This window comes from Meles meles, chromosome 2 (assembly GCF_922984935.1).
Source record: "Meles meles chromosome 2, mMelMel3.1 paternal haplotype, whole genome shotgun sequence".
NCBI classification, from domain to species: Eukaryota; Metazoa; Chordata; class Mammalia; order Carnivora; family Mustelidae; genus Meles; species Meles meles.
Genome location: NC_060067.1, coordinates 77337556 through 77355433, shown reverse-complemented (window position 1 = coordinate 77355433; position 17878 = coordinate 77337556).

The window sequence follows — 17878 nt, the reverse complement described above, 5'->3', positions numbered from 1 at the left end:
ACTGCTGTAAACAAAGAAACACAAATAAACATAGTCTCAGCATTGGCTGTGACCCTCTTGATCCCATTCTTTGTGTTTCTTTTTTTCTCATTCCTACCCTGGAACTCATGTTTTTCCATTCAGTCAAGGCAGGTCCTTGACAGCCTAGTTTTGATGAGTAATAGCAGAATTGTATTCAGTGCATGCTTTATAAAAAGAGGTTTTCCTAAATGCTTTACATGTATTACATATTTAATTTTTACAATATTTACTTACACTAATTATTATTGATTCACTATAAAAATTATGAAATTCAGGCACACAGAGGTAAAACAACTTGCCCAAGTTCACATAGCTAAGAAGTCATGGAATTGCTGAGGCATTAAATATATTAAAAGAATCACACTGAATTAAAAATCTCCAGACTACCTTGATTGTATACAACATAATATTCCCATTTAATTGCAATGAAAAATAGAGGTAACACACATGTACGATTAAAATTTTCAACAATTCAAGTAGTATAAGCTAAGAAATTTCTTTTAATTTAAAAAGATAAAGAATTGCAACTTTTCATGGACCCTAGTGTTATGGAGGAATTCATACACATGAGTGATATAAACCAATACTGGATTTGGGATTTTAAGTGTAAAATTTGTATTTCTATACAGGTGGTGTGAAATGAGATATCTTTATAAGGACAGGGAGCAAGGGTGGGGCTACCTCACAATAAAATAACTGCTCATTCAGCCTATTTGGAAGACCTAGAGGGTTTTGAAAATCCCTCATCCCCAACCATAGGGTTGGGAATATGATCACTTCCAAGAGAGTTTTTCCAAACTAAATATCCTATGATTTATATACTACTACAGGACTTCTTATATGATTGCAAGTTAATACATTATATGATAGAAACTTGCCATAACATAGTGATATAAATATTTTAAATATTTGTTCATAAGTAAAGATTTATGAGCAAGAGTTACATTTTTCTTTTGTATAAATTAGCCCTGGGATATTATGAATAGTTTAATATGAAAAACATCTTTCAAAACCATGGTAAATAGTAAAGCTGTGTGACTTTGTCTGTATGTATCTATGTCTACCTAAAAAACACAAGACATAATATGTGTATACCAATTATAAACTGTATTTTAATGTTTCCTGAAATTTTAAGTATTTTCTTAAAATGTTTTAGGTCAAAATACATCTTGAGGTCTTAAAAGACCGTTTATGGAGTAGGGCGTTTTGTGAACTAAACATTTTACTTAAAGATACTTAAATAATGATTAATGTGGTGTGTTTCTAATTGCATGTATTTTATAATCTAGAAAAAATGTACAAACATTTTAAAAATAATATTTTGAGTATAACTTAAGACTGCATTCTTTGAGGTATTGATTCACAATACTGTCAATTCTTCTGAAGTGAAAAAAATATTAAGGAAAGCAACACTTTGGAAACCAACTCGATTAATCTAATATTGCCCTTAAACTCTCTTTTGACTTAAAAGAAAACATTTTTGAATTTAGGTCAAATCTGGAATACATTTAAAATATTTATATAATGTAATAAGTTCTTATCCTTTGACACTCATTAATATACTGTCTAAAATTCTCTAAATATACTAAATATTTTATACCCACAAATTTTTGACATTTTAGTAGAGATGAAAACTATTAAAGAATGTGTTCCTAACTTCAGTTTATTCTCTGCTGTCTAACTCCAGTAATTGATATTTCTAATTTTTAGAAAATATTATAAATACTGTTGCAACTGATTTTGAGTCAGCATTCCATGTAGACTATGAGCACAGGATTTGTAATCACTTTGGATACTGACATACATTTTTGAGCTCAGATTCCTTATCTATAAAATGGGGATAACAATAATACTTATAATTTCGGGTTGTTGTAATAATTAAGATAATGGAAGTAAACTGCTTTACATAGTGACACCAAATAATTATCAAAGTATTAATGAATAAAATGAAATATCCATTATTATTGTTATCTTTATTCCAGAAAACAATGGTCAAATAAATTTGAATTTTCCAGCTATTTGCAACAAAAGAAAAGTAAATCTACATCTTTGAACATGTGTTTTCTTGCTATTTTCCCATATTACTGAGATATAGTAGACATTCAGCACTGTATTATTTAAGGTATACAACATAATGATTTGAAATCATTTACTGTACATATATACAGTGATTTTGGATTTTGGCTATATATATATATAGAGAGAGAGAGAGAGAAAGAGTTAAATGATTACTACGGTAAGGTTAGTTAATATCCATTACCTCATATAGTTACAATTTTTTTCTTGTGATAAGAACCTTTAAAATCAATTCTTATCTAGCTTCAAATGTATGTGTATTTCTTGCTAGTAATAAGAGTAGCAATTAGGACAATGATAATCTTTATTAAACAATGTGGGAAAATGTCATGTTATCTACCTTATTTCACTGAATCATTACAACCAACCTTTGCAGTAGGTTATATTAATATTCCCAAAGTGAATAAAAGCAGAAAATAAACTTTCGGGATTCATAAAAATAAAAAGTTTCTTCTGCACAGTGAGGGAAACAATCAACAAAACTAAAAGGCAGCCTATAGAATGTGAGAAGATATTTGTAAATGATACATCTGATAAAGGGTTAATATCCAAAATATGTAAAAAACTTATCAAACTCAAGAGTCAAAAAACAAATAATCAAGTTAATAAATGGACAGAAGACCTGAAGAGACATTTTCCCAAAGAAGATATACAGATGGCCAACAGACATAGGAAAAGATGTTCAACATCACTCATCATCAGGAAATGCAAATCATTGTTGGTGGTAACACAAACTGATACAGTCACTCTGGAAAACACTATGGAGGTTCCTCAAAAGGTTAAAAATAGAACTGCCTTAATATCCATCAATTGCACTAGTTCATGTTTACCCAAAGAATACAAAAATACTTGTTCAAAAGGATACCATACCCTTGTGTTTGTAGCAGCATTATCTATAATAGCCAAATTATGGAAAAAGCCCAAATGTCCACCAGCTGATAAATAAGTAAAAGGGTGTGTGTGTGTGTGTGTGTGTGTGTGTGTGTAAACATATACATATGTATATACATACATGTGTATATGCTTGTGTGTGTATGTGTGTGTGTGTGTGTGTGTGTGTTCCATTTCATACCTTACTCAGCCATAAAAAAAGTAATGGAATCTTGCCATTTACAACAACATGGATTGAGCTAGAGAGTATTATGCTAAGTGAAACAAATCACAGAAAGACAAACACCATATGATTTCACTCATTTGTGGAATCTGAGAAAGAAGCATAAAAGACACATAAAAAGAGAGAGAGAGATAAACTAAAAAAACAGAATCTTGGGGCACCTGGGTGGCTCAGTGTGTTAAAGCCTCTGCCTTCGGCTCAGGTTGGGATCCAGCCCTGCATCGCATTGGGCTCTCTCTGCTCAGCAGGAAGCCTGCTTCCTCCTCTCTCTCTCTCTCTGCCTCTCTGCCTACTTGTGATCTCTGTCTCTGTCGAAAAAATAAATAAAATCTTAAAAAAATAAATAAAAATTAAAAGCAGAATCTTAATTGTAGAGAGCAAACTGATAGTTACCAGAGGATAGGTGGGTGGGAGGATGGGTGAAAAAGGTGATGTAAGGAGTGCACTTGTGATGAGCACAGAGTGATGTATGTAAGTGTTGAATCATTATATTGCACATTCAAAACTAATATTAACTGGAATTTAAATAAAATCTTAAAAAATAGACTGTAGAAATTTAAAGATAAAATAGAGAAAGGAATTTGAGTTAAAACTGTAGAACTCCCTTTAGAATTTGGTTTTAACAACTAGACTATTCTGTTTCCTGTCACTAGCTGTATATGTGTGCACACACAGAAATATATACACACAGCAGTAATGAAACTAAAGTCATTATCTGACAGACTGAGAAAGACCAGAAAGTTTTTCTTAAGGATTTTTATTTGAGATTATGTCCATGGCTCCCTCACTTAATATCCATCCCCACCCAGCATGCTTATTTGAGTGGTAAACATTCAACAGCCTCTGGGGGATGGTAGAGGAAAGGGAATCCCTTTTTTGCTTTTGCTAATTTTCAATTTCTATCATCTAGATCATTCTCAATAATGCTTACTTCAAGCTACAATGGTTGAAACTTGGAACAGTTTGTAAAATTTCTGAAAACATTATAATCAATAATTCCAGTGAGCTGGTATAAACTAGCTACTGATCACAACTGTGTTATTCTGCTTTATTTCTCATTAAAAAACTATTAGCTAACGTATTCTATATTTACTAGTTAATTTCAAAAGTTTTGTCTCCACTGCTATACTTAACTAGAATATATGTTCCATGAAATAATGAGAATAGAGATTTGATCTATTTTGTTGACTGCTCTATCCTCAGAACCCAGAAAAATACATAGCATAGAGCACACACTCAATAAATATTTTTAAATAAATGAATAAAATAATGTTATTTTTAAATTGTATTACATTAAATCCATTGCTTACCCTATTTCCTTGACCAAACATCCAACTATACTTAGACTGACATGAGTGTTTAATTCAGGCTCATTTGTGTCTCTCCTGTGACTTATTAAAATTATTTAAAAAAACTTTTAACACTATCATTAAGGCTAATTTATTCTCTGGGTTTATAAACTAGAATCCTATATACTAAAAATTTAACATAGGCTATCAATATCAGATGACTACACATGCCTTTGTATATATGTAATATTTACCTTGCTTCTCTTTAATGAAATTATAGATGTATTTATATGTTAGAAAAAGATTGTTTAAGACAGAAAAATGTATTAGACTATTTAAGAATTTGGTCATGTTTTGTATGATAGTATCAATTTTCATGATTTGAGTTAAACAGAAAACAATATTTATTATTGGACACATTTATTTATAGTTTAAAGTTTCAATTAGTTTATTTGGGGAGGTATATTTGAGTTATTTATATTTTGATTCCATGGAATATTTCACTTCTAAGAATTATCTTTCTTCTTGTTATCCTGTGGTCCATTAATTAAGTTACTTGCCAAGTTTTATATGTATTTGCATCTATGCTGACATATTTATAAATATTTATTGATGATGATATATATTTATAAATAATTTTATTTTCATCCTTGCTATATTTTGTTAGATAAGTAATTTTACATGTGTTTAATAGAGACTAAACAGTGTATGGATTAGTGCATTAATGATCCTGTTGGAGAAGTTATATTTTCTTGTAGAAATGATATATATATTTTTTGTTTGTTTTTTGTTTTTGTTTTTGTTTAGTGACTTTAAAAGGATGACATATACATATACATGAACAGCTCAGTACCTGGCACATTCTAAATTCTCAATGAATTAGTTCATCTGCATAATATATTTTTTAAAGATTACTTATTTAAGAGAGAGAAAGGTGTGGGGGGAAGAGCAGAGGGAAAGGGAGAGGGAGAAACCAGCAGACTCCCCTTTGAGTGAGTAGCCTGAGGCAGGGCTTGATCTCATACCCTGAGATCATGACCTGAGCAGAAATCAAAAGTCAGATGCTCAACCAACTGAGCTACACAGGCACCCCTATATTTTTATAAAGTATATTAGTCATAGATTTTGCTATTCATATTTATGATATACAGTATTTCATTTAACTTCTCTGTCTTTGCTAAGTACATCTGGAACCCAAAAGAGTGAAAGAATTTAAAATCTTACTCTTTTTGTTGTGAGCAACCAAACAATTAAATAAGATGAATTTGAATTTGTATTTACACATGACTCTCTGCTCAGCATTTGCCAGGTGTTATTCTAAGATTAAAAGGAAATAGGCTAAGTGTGTTTGGAAATGCCGTTTAGTTATTTACATGTCTGCACACAAGAAGTAGGTTATGTTTATGTGCCTATTAAATGGAAGTGAAGGTGACAGTAGTACCTATAGAAGCAATAGGAACCTTGAAAACAGACATGTGGACTCCGCTATCTGGGATGCAGATAACCACCCAGAAATGCAATCAGCTGACCCAGATACTGCATTTGATGTTTCCTTTTAGGGTGTACTCTGATTTCCTGAAATCCCTAAGTACTCATTTACACAAATAGCAGGTACAGGGATAGTTTCACCGTATTGAAAAAGTAAACCTACCTAAAAGGAGAATAAAATAAATTATTTTTATCACTATATAATTTACCAGTAGTATGTTAAAATATTTGTCAATGGTTATTCAAATCTGGGAATTATTAAAATGTAATTTTAGTGATATTTTAGATGAAGCAAAGAATAATTAAATTGTTATATGGTGTGACTCTTATAGTTGACATGGAAAAATAAATTTGCTGACAGCTGAGCTAAATGTGGGGTCTTCTATTTTGCATATCATTCAATAGAAGGTTTCTTCTCTAACTCTCCAAAAAATGATTAATTTACCAATTAAACCACTACCCCTCATAAATGTCAACAAGTTTGCAATGAATTTCTGTCATAAAAACATTTTATATTTCAAATGGTATTTCTGTATGTTTTTGGACATAATATGGGCAAAAAAGAAGAGACTGAACTAAGGCTCTTCCAATCATAATGGACCCTCTAATGTATATGTTAAAAACACAAATCACTCTAGCAACATTTTAACACTATTGGTACCATGACAACAACTAGCTAAAGAAATTAATATTTTGAGAAGCCCATTTTATCAGCTACTGTCAGCATTGATTTCTTATCTTTTGCTGGTAGATATCAACCTTTTTGGGCAAAAGATTCACCTGGGTTGTTGGCTTAAAGTGAAGATTCTTGAATTGCCTCATGACCCTTTCTTAGTATGTGTGAGGTGACTTCAAGAAATCTTTTAACAGGGGCAGCTGGGTGGCTCAGTGGATTAAGCCTCTGCCTTCAGCTCAGGTCATGATCTCGGGGTCCTGGGATTAAGCCCTGCATTGGGCTCTCTGCTTGCTGGGGAGCCTGCTTCCCTCTCTCTGCCTACCTCTCTACTTGTGATCTTTTTCTCCATGTCATATAATTAAATAAAATCTTTTTTTTTAAAGATTTTATTTATTTATTTGACAGAGAGAGAGATCACAAGTAGGCAGAGAGTCAGGCAGAGAGAGAGGAGGAAGCAGGCTCCCCGCGGAGCAGAGAGCCCGATGCAGGGCTCGATCCCAGGACCCTGAGATCACGACCCGAGCCGAAGGCAGTGGCCTAATCCACTGAGCCACCCAGGCGCCCCTAAAGAAATCTTTTAACAAAGACCTCTGGACATTATGGTACAGGAAATTATACACTCATAGCTTACACTTTGGAAAGCACTGCAATTTTCCACTGAAACTAGTCTTGTTGCAGGATAAAGATGACTGTCATGGATGAGTGACCAAATCACTTAAGGAAAATTTCCTCAGAGATTTCATGTTTGTATCTGTGGGAAGACCATTGTGTCACAATAGAGAGAAAGAAGATGAGAATATTATGTGAAATTTTAATGTAAATGAACATCAAGACTTAAGAATTTGTTTTAATAGATGCAAATTAGGAAATATAAGAGACTTAAAAGATGTCCAATTTATTTACATTCTGCAGTTAGAAAGAGAAGACTAACATTTTTTTTTTAAGATTTTATTTATTTATTTGACAGAGAGATAGAGAGCACAAGTAAGCAGAGCAGCAGTCAGAGGAAGAGAGAGAAGCAGGCTCTCTGCTGAGCTAGAAGCCCAATGCAGGGCTCGATCCCAGGACCCTGGAATCATGACCTGAGCTGAAGGCAGCTGCTTAACCTACTGAGCCACCCCGGTGCCCTGCCTGTAACTTTTTAAAAAACATTTTTGGGAGATTGTATGCTGCCCAGGAGACAATCATTTTGTAACTCAAATCATTAATTTATATAAGCTATAATAAGTCTTCATAATACAGAAGTAAATGACAGATTGTTATTATAAATACCTAAATGGAATTTTGGATGAGTGAAATTAAAATGCACAGATGATTTTTTTTCTCTCGTTCTCTTTTTCTCTCATAAGTGAGGTACTTCTGTACTACAAAAAAGCTGCCTCCTATTATTTTAGTTTATCCAATAGGCAGAAATCAAGTATTCTTATAAGAAGTATTATAGCTTGTTCTTGAGAAACTAGATAAATATAGCTACTGTGGAGCAGTCTGATTCAATGTCTCTAAGATTCTGCATGGGTGAATAACATTGCTATGGTACGTAATGGCTGTTCCTACTAGCAGAGCAAATTTTAGCTACTAGATAAAAGATGTAAATTCGGGTCAGTGCTTCAGTACAAAAAAGAAAGAAAGAAAGAAAGAAAGAAAGAAAGAAAGAAAGAAAGAAAGAAAGAAAGAAATGTTATTAGTGAGCTACCGAGTTTTCCCTTCCCCACTTGAGGTAGGCATTTCTCTTTTTCAGTAAATTTATAATTTTAAAGGGCAGAATTTATAAATGCTAATTTAACACAACTATGCATCAAACTTCATAAAATTTCCAAATCAATACAGTAAAATCAAATGGAAAGTATGCTCATTAATCACAGAATTAAGATTTTACCCTTTTTATTTTTGAAAACTGAGCCCCATTAATTTATAGAATAATATTTTACATTATTTATAATCTTAAGGCAGGATAACCAAAGCTCTGGACTTAAAATTTTTAAAAATTTCTGTGTATTATATAGTTTCATTTATATATATATTACATATATATATGTATACATACACACATACACACATAAATGTGTGTGTGTATTTTAATGAAGGGTATGCTCCAATGTAAAGGTATGTCTGCCTCCACAATTTTCTGTTATGTTGACACATCTTGGAACAGTTTACACTGCTTTCTCACAAACAGAAATACACAAGGAATTTCAAAGAGTCCTTCAAAATAGTCCTTGGCTTCTCTGCTACTAGACCTGCATATAGTTACAGTCTAATAAACACAAAAATAAAATGCAAGCAGAGAAAACTTAAACATTTGCCAAGTATAGACATATTTATTTGACTATTTTAATGCTATTTGTTGCAAATCAGTTTTCTTGCTCACAAGTTATAGATGTAGACGAGGATTTCTATAAGATTGTATGATGTATGCTAATCTAAGAGATTTTACCAAATATGATGACCATGATATATGCTTTCATCTCTGAAGGCAGTTAATTGATCAAAGGCCCCAACTGCCACTCTGTTTTGTTTGCGTGTTTGTTTTTCTTTTACTTTTATTTTTTAAGTTTAATTTAAATTCCAGTATAGTTAATATACAGTGCTGTAGAAAATACAGTGTTATGTAAGTTTCAGGTGTACAATATAGTGATTCAACACTTGCATACATCAAGCGGTGCTCATAACAAGTGCCCTCCTTAATCCCCACCACCTATTTTGTCTATCTCCCCTTTCCCCTTCCTTCTGATAACCATCAGTTTATTCTCTGTAATTATGAGTCTTTTCTTGGTTTGTCTGTCTCTCTCTCTTTTTCTTTTCCCTTTGCTCATTTTTTTTGTTTGTGTCTTAAACTCCACATATGAGTGAAATCATATGGTATTTGTCTTTCTCTGACTGAATTACTTCACTTACTGTAATACTCTCATCTATGTTGTTGCAAATGACAAGATTTCATTCTTTTTCACAGTTGACTAATGTTCCATTGTTCTATGCACCATACTTTAATCACTCATCAGTTGATGGATACTTGGGCTGTTTCCACACTTTGGCTATTGCAAATAATGCTGCTATAAACATAGAAGTCCATGTATCCCTTTGAATTAGTATTGTTGTATTCCTCGGATAAATACCCATTAGTGTGATTCTTGGATCTTAGGGTAGTTCTATTTTAACTTTTTGTGGAACCTCAATCCTGTTTTCCATATATCTGCACCATCTGCTGCTCTTTGAAATCTGTTTGCCCTGCAGGCTGAGACCGAGCTTCTGATGGTCTGCCCCCTGCATCCCTCAGCCATCAGGGATACTGAGGCAAGCCTCTTCCTGGGAGCAGTAGGACTTCTCTGATGGACTCCCTAATGGCCTTGCTAAAATTACCTTAGAACTGATGGAACTCTAAGATACTTAAACTCAGTCTCCTTCCCTCCTTCTTTCTCTTCCTTCCTTCTCTCCTTTACTTGGTGAGCAACTTCAAGTGTGGCCTCATGGTTCTCCCAGGTTTCCCTCCCATTTTCTCTACAGATATTTTTCTTAATATATTTTCTTCATATTTAATCCCAATGTGGTATTTATTTCTAAGAGGACCTGAAATAATACACCCAAAATAAAAGTTAGTTTTGGATAACATGGAAAAATATCTTTTAATGCTTTCATTTTTCTCTATAGAAGAAGGTAAAATTAAGCTGGGAGGTATAGTAAGCAACTTTATCTTTAGTGTTACTAAATGTGCATGTGTATGAGTAATAGAACATGAGGGTGGCACTTAAAATCTGCATGTAAATAACGTGTTTTCTATCTGGACTTTACTAATTCTGCTCCCATATTTGCAACATTCTACCTAGATTGTCTAAAAGAGAACTCTGATATCTAGAGACATTTACTGTATAAATTTAGCCATCAATAATAGTGTCTACTAGTTTTTACTCATTTATTTATTATTTACTCAGCCAACATTTATGGGATGCCTACTATGTGTCACACATTGCTAGTTCAATAAAGCAAACATTCTGCTCTTATAAGTCTTTCCTTTGCAGAGGAGAGGAGGAAAGGCAGTAATAAAGTGAAACACAGAGTATCTTAGACAGTAAATAAGTGTTATGAAGAGAAGTAAGTCGAGTAAGAGAAATGGTAAGTCTTCATGAGGGAGTAGTAGGAAATGGAACTTTTAACAGAGTACTCAGGGAAGACTTCACTAAAAATATAAAATGTGAACAAAAATCCAAAAGAAGTGAGAGAATAAGCCATGCAGATATCTGACAGAACATTCCAAGCAGAGAAAACAGCACGTACAAAGACTGAGACAAAAGCAGGACTGCAGTGCTCTAGGAAGACAACAGGATAGCTGGAACACTGTGGAAAATGGGAAGTGTGGTGGTAGATCAGAGACAATACCGGAATTAGACATTTTAGAACCTCACAGACAACTTCTCAAGTCTACTTTCTTTGAATGGGCTGGAAAACCATTGGAAGATCTGAGTAGAGATAATAAACACTGTGCCAAAAAGAAAAAAAAAAAAAAATCCTGGGGAACTGGGTGGCTCAACTGTCTTAAGCAATGGTCTTAGGTTGAGGTCAGGATTACAGGGTCCTGAGATCAAGTCCCACATAGAGTTCCCTGCTCAGCAGGGATTCTGCTTCTCCCACTCCCTCTGTTTCTCCCACTCCCTCTGCTTCTCCCTCTGCTTATGCTGTCCTTCACTCACTCTCTCAAATAAATAAATAAAATATTTTCAAAATTTTTTAAAAATGTAATTCCTATATAGTGTAAACATTAGGGGCACAAAAGTAGAAGGGAAACAGGTTAGAAGGCTATTTATAAACCAAAAGAGAGGTGGCAATGAATTAGAAATAAGTGAAAGCCCTGTTTATAAAGAGAAGTGGAGTTTGTAGTATATATTTTGTTAGTAGAAATGACAGGATTTGTGGACTGGTAAGATATGCCATGTGAGAGGGGCACCTGGGTGGCTCAGTGGGTTAAAGCCTCTGCCTTTGGCTCAGGTCATGATCCCAGGGTCCTGGGATCGAGCCCCACATCAGGCTCTCTGCTCTGCGGGGAGCCTGCTTCCTCCTCTCTCTCTCTCTCTCTGCCTGCCTCTCCAACTACTTGAGATTTCTGTCTGTCAAATAAATAAAATTTAAAAACATTAAAAAAAAAAGATATGCCATGTGAGAGAAAGAGTTGAGCTAACAATTGTTCTAAATTTCTGGCCTAAGCAACTGGAAAGATGGGGTGGCCATTTATTCATTTGGAGTAGGAGGAGTAGGTTTGTGTGGATGAGAGGAGGCAGAATTGAGGAAATCAGGAAATAGATTTTTAACACATCAAGTTTTTAAGAAACAACAAAATGAAGTTATTTGAAATAGGGAAACACAATTTTGAGGTCATTTGTATAGACAATATTTAATCCTTAAGATGGCGTAGCAAGTGAGTATGGATAGAAGACAGAAAAGGTTCAGAGTCTGAGAACTGAAGGATTTCATTCTTTAAATGTCGTAAATGGGAGTGGGGAGGATACTTCAAAAGACAAAATAAAGAAGTATAGTCTGAGTTAAGCCTGGAGAGTGTGGCATCCTAAATTTCAAATAAAGAAAGTGTTTCAAGCAGGAGAAAGTGAACAGCTATAATAAATACTGATGGGTGTAATAAGATAACTGAGAGCTACACAATGGATTTAGCTCTGTGGAGATCAGTACTGACTTTCACACATATTAGAAAAGAAGTCAGATGATGAATACATGAAGCCACAAGGATAGACAATTCTTTAAAGCTTTTTCTTAAGAAGAGAAGTAAAGAAATGAGTGAAATTGGGTAGCAAAGAAAGGCTCTTCTTCTTTCTGGATGAGGAAATAAAACCCCATTTATATGCCAGTAAGAAGATCTGATTGAAAGTTAATGAAAATGAAGGGGGAATTGTGAGAATGATTTCCTGAATAGAAGGTAGAAGAAAGCATTAGGATTATTGCAGACTTTGTCAGGGACCCATGGAATGTGTCCATTGAACAATCTGAATCTCTCACAATAGGCATTCTATGCCTAAAATCTTCTTTTCTAGAGCCATGGGAGGCCATCTATAAGATGGACTAGGAATTTCAGGGAATTAGCATTTCCCAGCAGCAGCTCTCAACCAAAGACCTTAAACATTTACATATAAAATACTGATTTCCCGTGCACCTGGATGGCTCAGTAGGGTAGGCCTCTGCCTTCACCTCAGGTCTTGATCCCAGGTCCTGGGATTGAGCCCACATCGCACTCTCTATTCAGTGGGAGCCTGCTTCTCCCCTTCCCTGCTGCTTCCCTGCTTGTACTCTCTCTGTCAAATAAATAAGTAAAATCTTCAAAAAATAACGTGAAATATTGGGGAATAGTTCTAAAGTGTGTATGTTTGTACTATTTCTTAGAAACCACCCAGATAACTAAAGTGGAGTCATTCTCATGGTGGTATCTGGTTTAACAGTGTATATATTTTATTGGACTCTAGTGTACAATGGAGGTTTTAGATTTGGATTAAAGTAGAGAGTCCTTCAGTGCCATTGAAGAAGAACAGAGTATGTGGACAAAGATGCCCTATGACATGTGGATAGACTAATGAGAGCTTCTATAATATTCTTCTAATCACTTCTATAATCTGAATGAAATTCAAAACTTATCATTTGAGCACGAGGGTGGTAAGTTTTTTGGAGGTTGGAAGGTACTAAGTAGTCACCTAGAAGGTGAGAAGAGTGAGCTAGAGTAAAGATTATCTAAGAGTATTTGGCAACTACATGAGATTAGCGATCTTATAATAAAAGCAAGAACTATTTGCACCACTGTTCTTTTCTTCTTCAGTCACATTTGGCTACACAGGTACAGATACAGATAGAAAGGTAGATAGCCCTGGATCAGACTATAGCTTCAAGCCCCCATTCCTTCTGCAATATATATTTAAGCTTAATACAATCCAGATGAGATTGGGTGCATTCAGGGTGGTATGGCCATAGAGGAAGTTTAGTATTATCCAAAACCCTCTTCTACTTAGGATTTTACTGCATCATACATAAAAATGAATATGGGGGTTCCAGAAGTTTGTGTATTTCTGGCATAATGCTCTCAAGCCCTCTCAAGAAGCAGCTATTTCCCCCCCCCCCCAATCCTTGTATGACTGAATCTAGATGTGTAGTAATTGTCCTCCTTGAATCACATAGTAACTTTTATATGATTCTTTCGTTTTCTATGAGAATTATAAATTTTGAATTTCATGAAATCAAGCTATGTATTCCACTACCCTTTCTTCTTACAGTGAACCACAAATGTTTGGGTTATTTCTTGAGTATTTTTTTTAATTTTAATTTTTGCTGAGATATATTGACATATACATTACCTAAGCTTCAGGTGTACAACATAATGATTCAACATTTGTATATGCTGCAAAATGATCTTGAGTATTTTAGTGTACAAAATAATGATTCAACCTTTCTTTACATTGCAAAATGATCTTATTTTAGTTTGATACTTAGTTTGTAATATTTCTTGTTTCTAAAAGACTTAGATTAGCCATGGATTTTAACTTCCATTATTATTATTTTTTTAAATAATTTTGACCTTTGCTGTTAGCCACTTTCTCTCATATTCAAATCTGAGGTGTTGTCATTACCAAAAACTGCTCCTCCACCAAAATCTCAGCTTAAAACATCTCACTCTCAGACAAACAGCCTTAATTCCCACCTTACCCCATCAAATATTCCTCCTCCTTCAATTATTCAACACATAATATGACACTGAAAACTGTTGATCCTAGCACCATTTTTTTCTACCCATCAAGCATTCTGTGTCATTTTTTAATTTCTTATTCAGCTGAAATTCTCTGATTCTTTACTATAATCAACCCTTTATTTGCACCCTTAACTCTATTCTCTCTGATGATTAGTCAGGCTTAGCTTACAGAATTAGTTAAGGGATAATCAAGAAATCCACAGATATTTTGTGTGTAGGTTGATAAAAGATAAAAATATATAAAAATATCTTTCTATTAACTTATCTACTTTAATAAAAAGATGATGTCCACTCAGTATCCCAAACATTATGAAATGTAAACAATACAAAAGACATTCCAATTAAAGGCTTACATTTGATTTGTGTGTGAGTGTGGGTCACAGGACTTTTTACAAAATTATTCTCATGAAAAAGGCTTATTTGTAAAATTTGTCTAAAAATGTAAAATATGAACATTTACAATCTAATCAGCATATTTACATACAGAAATAACTTTCTGAAATCTTATAGTTGGAGTGAAAATTATGAATACAGAGTTTCACCAATATTTAAGAAACAAGCAGAGAATGAGGAATATTTTAAGTAAATTGAGAAAGTTTCCTCAGAGAAAGAAGAGGAAAACAGCTGGCAGAGAATGGAAAAGGGAGAACAAAATAGGGGACAGATTTAAGGATGAGGAAATTTTCAACAGAGATGAAATGATGCAAGTAGGTAGAATTAAAACCTCCAAAGTTTAATTTTGGAACAAGATATCATTGATGACGTTTGTCAGAGAGTTCTCTGTAGAAAGATAATGTTGGAAGGAAAATTGCACTGTGATCAAATAAAATGGAAAGAAGTGAGACTTGTAAACAGAGACTCCTTTATCAATGTATTTGGTTATGGTGAGGAGAAAGATCATATTTCTGGGCAGACAGAGAAAGATGAAAGATATTTTGTGTTCAGGGAAAGGTGTTGAATCAATATTGCTAAGTAGGAGGCTCTCAAGAGCAAGAGATTAAAGTGTTAATGTTTCTATGCTTTGTTCAATTCCCTGGAAACCACATGATGCTTAATCATTTACTGTTGCTAGGGATTGCACTGTTAGATAATGAATACTTGTTTATCTACAGAAAATCCTCCTAGAGTCCCAGGTTCTTCCACACTGCCGGTATTAGCGTTTTTGAGTTCTCCTGGGAGGACATGTGGTTGATAGGCTGTCACAGTTTTTCTAAACCTTGCCACCTCAAGATCCTTGACATACTATCACATGGAATGATTTATACAAGTCACCAAAGAGGAAAAAAAAAAAAGGAGAAACTCATAATATGCTACGAAAATTTTATGCCTTATTTTCAGGGAGGGAGAGGGATACAAATACTTCCTTATTCATAATGGTGGCTCAGTTGACAAGGTAAAAGTTCACCATTTGTGTCTGTCCCAAAGGAGAAAAATTTCAATTAAATGTCATGAATTCAATCATCTAGATTATACAAGAGGGTAATAGAACATTTCCTCACTTTGGAAGGAATTAATAATCATATTCATAAAACATGACAGTGTTCTGTTTTTTGTTTGGTTTTGTTTTGTTTTTAAGATTTATTTATTTATTTATTTTACAGAAAGAGAAAGAAAGTATGGGCAGGAGGAGGAGCAGAGAGAGAGGGAGATAATCTGCAGCAGAGTCCTCACTAACCTCTGTATGGAGACAAAGAAATGCTATTATTTAAATCTTTAGCCTGTTATTCTGTATTAGGTTACTAATTCTGTGGTTTTCCAAATTAATATTTTTATTTAATAACTTCCTTGAATAACTAAAATGTGAGACACTAAGAATATGCAAATATTTTATTAGTACACATCCTAATAACATCTCCCCATTCTCTTGCCAAACAAACAATATCTTTATACATCCACTGCATTTCAGAGTTCATCATCTTCAGGAAGCTTTCCACAATTATACTCAACCACAGTATCAGTCACTAGACACATTTCCAACTTTATTTAATAAACTAGTGTAATGTATATGACTTCTCATAAAAGTATGAAAAAATTTGTAAATAAAAAATATGAGGGGTGCCTGGGTGGCTCAGTTGGTTAGTGTCTGCCTTTGGCTCAGGTCATGATCCCAGGGTCCTGGGACAGAGGCCTTACGAAGCTCAAGGAGCAGTCTGCTTCTCCCTCTCCGTCTGCCCCTCCCCCATCTCGTGTTTTCTCTCTCTCTCTGGCTCTGTCCTCTCTCAAATAAAAAAGTAAAATATTAAAAAAAAAAAAAAACTGAAGTAACTTAAATTAAAGAGAAGAAAAATTGCTATGGAGAAGATAGTCAAATTTTCCCTTTGACTGACTAACCCAATGGATGTAGAGAGGAAGCAGGTCAAGAAGATTAAAAGGAACTAATATTTATTGAGCAACCACTAAATGCCAAGACTTTTTTTTTTTAATTTAATAGAGGGAAATTCATTTCAGTATTGCCACTTACCAGTAAGGTATCATTTTCCTCTGCCCCCCTTTTAGAGATGCCAAACCTGAGTGGTAGTGAGATTAAGTAGATCAGGATGTTAAGGTTTAAATAGTGGAACTTTGGGTCAGTCTGAAAACTATTTGACCTTGGTGAATCTAGTACAGTCTATTTTACTACAATGAAAAGTGGTTATAGGACAAATAATATGTCACTAATGCAGGACTTACAGATAGTCGTATTTCCCAACTATTACTACTTTATTGTGGGGGGAAAAAAGCATGAATAAGTGGTCAGGAATAAATAGATCTTAGCAATGCATTACTGAGAACAAATTATTGATCAGATTTTAATGGATCTAATGTTCATCCTTATTTTTTTCCACAGGAAATTTTGCATCACTTATAAAACCACTCTTTTATTTTTCACCATCTTGTGATTATTTTTTTTTCTGCATGTCTTAGATTATGGGATAGAATTTATGGCCTGATCATTAGTTTTTATAACTTCAATCTTAGAGACAAATGAAGTATGTTAATATATTAGGGATTATACCATAAAGGTTTGACTGTATGATTATAGTAACACAGTTTTTCTGTAAAACAGTTTATAGTGATTTGTATCCAGATGTTTTCAGGCAATAATACTGTAGGTAACAAATGTCACAATAATTTTTCCGAGTATGGGTTTACTTTTTTGTTTTAAAATAAGCTTCATCCCACTGATATAAAAATGCTAACTAAGGCATCTCAAGCCTGCAGTCAATGGACAAATACTGAGAGAAGAATGACCCAAGGAACATTATCACAGTCGTTGTTTTGTTACAGAACCCACATTGGAATACCTGCCAAAGCTAAATCCCACCTGAGACACAAAAGGTGTGATTGAAATCAGATTCACATCCAATCCCAACCTGATGACATTCCTAGATATCTTTAATGTTTTCAGAAGAGAAGGAAAAGTAAAATAACCACAAAAAAATTCAGCCTACCTTCATAGGAAACATATCTGAATAATTTCAGACTTCTCATTTTCAACACTCTAT